This window comes from Megascapheus bottae, unplaced genomic scaffold (assembly GCF_031878675.1).
Source record: "Megascapheus bottae isolate mThoBot1 unplaced genomic scaffold, mThoBot2.hap1 HAP1_SCAFFOLD_52, whole genome shotgun sequence".
Taxonomy (NCBI): domain Eukaryota; kingdom Metazoa; phylum Chordata; class Mammalia; order Rodentia; family Geomyidae; genus Megascapheus; species Megascapheus bottae.
In genome coordinates this window covers 624,581-628,254 of record NW_028327691.1, presented here as the reverse complement: position 1 = coordinate 628,254, position 3,674 = coordinate 624,581, and positions in this window count along the sequence as shown.

Genomic DNA, 3,674 nt, shown 5'->3' with positions numbered 1-3,674 from the left:
AATGGAGCTGTGTGAAGTCATAGAATGGAGCTGTGTGAAATCATAGAATGGAGGTTTGTGAAGTCACAGAATGGAGGTGTGACAAGTTACAGCATGGAGGTATGTGAAATCATAGAGTGGAAGGGTGTCAAGTCATAGAATGGAGGTGTGTGAAGTCACAGAATGAAGGTGTGTGAAGTCATAGAATGGAGGTGTGTAAAGACACCGAAGGGAGGTGTGTGAAGTCACATAATGGAGGTGTGTGAAGTCAAAATGGAGGTGTGTGACGTCATAAACTGGAGGTGTGTGAAGTCATAGAATGGAGGTGTGTGAAATTATAGAATGGAGGTTTGTGTAGTCACAGAATGGAGTTGTGTGACGTCACAGAATGGAGGTTTGTGAAGTCATAGAATGGAGGTATATGAAACAAATTGGAGCGGTGTGAAGTCGGAGAATAGAGGTGTGTGAAGTCACAGAATGGAGGTGGGTGAAGTCACAGAATGGAGGTGTGTGAAGTCATAGAATGCAGGTGTGTGAAGTCACAGAATGGACGGGTATGAAGTCATAGAATGGAGGTGTGTGAAGTCACAGAACTGAGGTGTTTGAGGTCATATATTTTATGTGTGTGAAGTCAAAATGGATGTGTGAAATCATAGAATAGAGGTGTGTGAAGTCATAGAATGGAGGTGTGTGAAGTCATAGAATGAAGGTGTGTGAAGTCAAAGAATGGAGGTGTGTGAAGTCACAGAATGGAGGTGTGTGAAGTCATAGAATGGAACTGTGTAAAGTCATAGAATGGAGGTGCGTGAAGTCAGAATGGAGGTGTGTGAAGTCAATGAATGAAGGTGTTTGAACTCAGAATGGAGGTGTGTGAAGTCACAGAATAGAGGTTTTTGAAGTCATAGAATGGAGGTGTGTGAAGTCATAGAATGGATGTTTCTGAATTAAGAATGAAGGTGTGTGAAGCCATAGAATGGAGGTGTGTGAAGACAAAATTGTGGTGTGTGAACTCATACAATGGATGTTTCTAAACTCATAGAATGGAGTTGTGTGAAGTCGTGGAATGGAGGTGTGTGAAGTCAAAGAATGGAGGTGTGTGAAGTCAAACAATGGCGGTGTGTGAAGTCACAGAATGGAGGTGTGTGAAGTCCCAGAATGGAAGTGTGTGAAGTCAAAACGGAGGGGTGTGAAGTCAAAGAATGGAGGTGTGTGAAGTCACAGAATGGAGGTGTGTGAAATCAAAATGGTGGTATGTGAAGTCACAAAAGGAGGTGTGTGAAGTCACAGAACGTAGGTGTGTGAAGTCAAAATGGAGGTGTGTGAAGTCAAAGAATGGAGGTGTGTGAACTCATAGAATGGAGGTGTGTGAAGTCATAGAATGGATGTGTGTGAAGTCATGGAATGGAGGTGTGTGAAGTCAAAGAATGGAGGTGTGTAAAGTCATAGAAAGGAGGTCTGTGAAGTCATAGAATGGAGGAGTGTGAAGTCATAGAGTGCAGGTGAGTTAAGTCACAGATTCGAGGTCTGTGAAGTCATAGAATGCAGGTGTGTGATGTCAGAATGCAGGTATGTGAAGTCATAGATGGAGTTGTGTGAAGTCATCGTATGGAGGTGTGTGAAATCATAGAATGGAGTTTTGAGAAGTCACAGAATGGAGCTGTGTGAATTCAGAATGGAGGTGTGTGAAGTCACAGAATGGAGCTGTGTGAATTCAGAATGGAGGTGTGTGAACTCATAGAATGGAGGTGTGTGAAGGCACAGAATGGAGGTGTGTGAAGTGATAGAATGGAGGTGTGTGAAGTCATACAACGGAGGTGTGTGAAGTCAGAATGGAGGTGTGTGAAGTCACAGAATGGAGGTGTGTGAATTCAGAATGGAGGTGTGTGAACTCATAGAATGGAGGTGTGTGAAGGCACAGAATGGAGGTGTTTGAAGTCATAGAATGGAGGTGTGTGAAGTTATAGAATGGATGTTTGTAAAGGAAGAATGAAGTTGAGTGAAGTCATAGAATGGAGGTGTGTGACTTCAAAGAATGGAGGTGTGTGAAATCACAGAATGAAGGTGTGTGAAGTCATAGAATGGAGGTGTGTGAAGCCACAGAATGGAGGTGTGTGAAGTCATAGAATGGAGGTGTGTGAAGTCATAGAATGGAGGTGTGTGATATCATATAATGGAGGTGTGTGAAGTCACAGAATGGAGGTGTGTGAAGTCAGAATGGAGGTGTGAAATCATAGAATAGAGGTGGGTGAAGTCATAGAAAGGAGGTGTGTGAAGTCAGAGAATGGAGGCGTGTGAAGTCATATAGTGGATGTGAGTGAAGTCACAGATTCGAGGTCTGTGAAGTCATAGAATGTAGGTGTGTGAAGTCAGAATGGAGGTGTGTGAAGTCATAGAATGGAGGTGTGTGAACTCATAGAATAGAGGTGTGTGACGTCACAATGGAAGTGTGTGAATTCATAGTATGGAGGTGTGTGAAGTCACAGAATGGAGGTGTGGGAGGTCAAAATAGAGGTGTGTGATGTCCTAAAATGGAGGTGTGTGAAGTCATAGAATGGAGGTGTGTGAAATCATAGAATGAAGGTTTGTGAAGTCACAGAATTGAGGTGTGTGAAGTCATAGAATGGAGGTGTGTGAAGTCACAGAATGGAGGTGTGTGAAGTCATAGCATGGAGATATGTGAAATCATAGAATGGAAGTGTGTGAAGTCATAGAATGGAGGTGTGTGAAGTCATATAATGAAGGTGTGTGAAGTCATAGAATGGAGGTGTGTGAATTCACAGAAGGGAGGTGTGTGGAGTCACATAATGGAGGTAGGTGAAGTCACAGAATGGAGGTGTGTGAAGTTAAAGAATGGAGGTGTGTGAAGTCACAGAATGGACGGGTATGAATTCATAGAATGGAGGTGTGTGAAGTCACAGAATTGAGGTGTTTGAAGTTATATATTCGAGTTGTGTGAAGTCAAAATGGATGTGTGAAGTCATAGAATGTAGGTGTGTGAAGTCGGAGAATGGAGGTGTGTGAAGTCACAGAATGGAGCTGTGTGAAGTCACAGAATGGAGGTGTGTGAAGTGAAAGAATGTAGGTGTGTGAAGTCATAGAATGGAGGTGTGTGAAATCATAGAATGAAGGTTTGTAAAGTAACAGAATGGAGGTGTGTGAAGTCATAGAATGGAGGTGTGTGAAATCACAGAATGGAGGTGTGTGAAGTCATAGCATGGAGGTATGTGAAATCATAGAATGGAAGTGTGTGAAGTCATAGAATGGAGGTGTGTGAAGTCATACAATGAAGGTGTGTGAAGTCATAGAATGGAGGTGTTTGAAGTCACAGAAGGGTGGTGTGTGGAGTCACATAATGGAGGTGTGTGAAGTCAAAATGGAGGTGTGTGACGTCATAAAATGTAGGTGTGTGAAGTCATAGATTGGAGGTGTGTGAAATCATAGAATGGAGGTTTGTGAAGTCACAGAATGGAGGTGTGTGAAGTCATAGAATGGAGGTATGTGAAGTCAAATTGGAGGGGTGTGAAGTCGGAGAATGGAGGTGTGGGAAGTCACAGAATGTAGGTGGGTGAAGTCACAGAATGGAGGTGTGTGAAGTCAAAGAATGGAAGTGTGTGAAGTCACAGAATGGACGGGTATGAATTCACAGAATGGAGGTGTGTGAAGTGACAGAATTGAGGTGTTTGAAGTTATATATT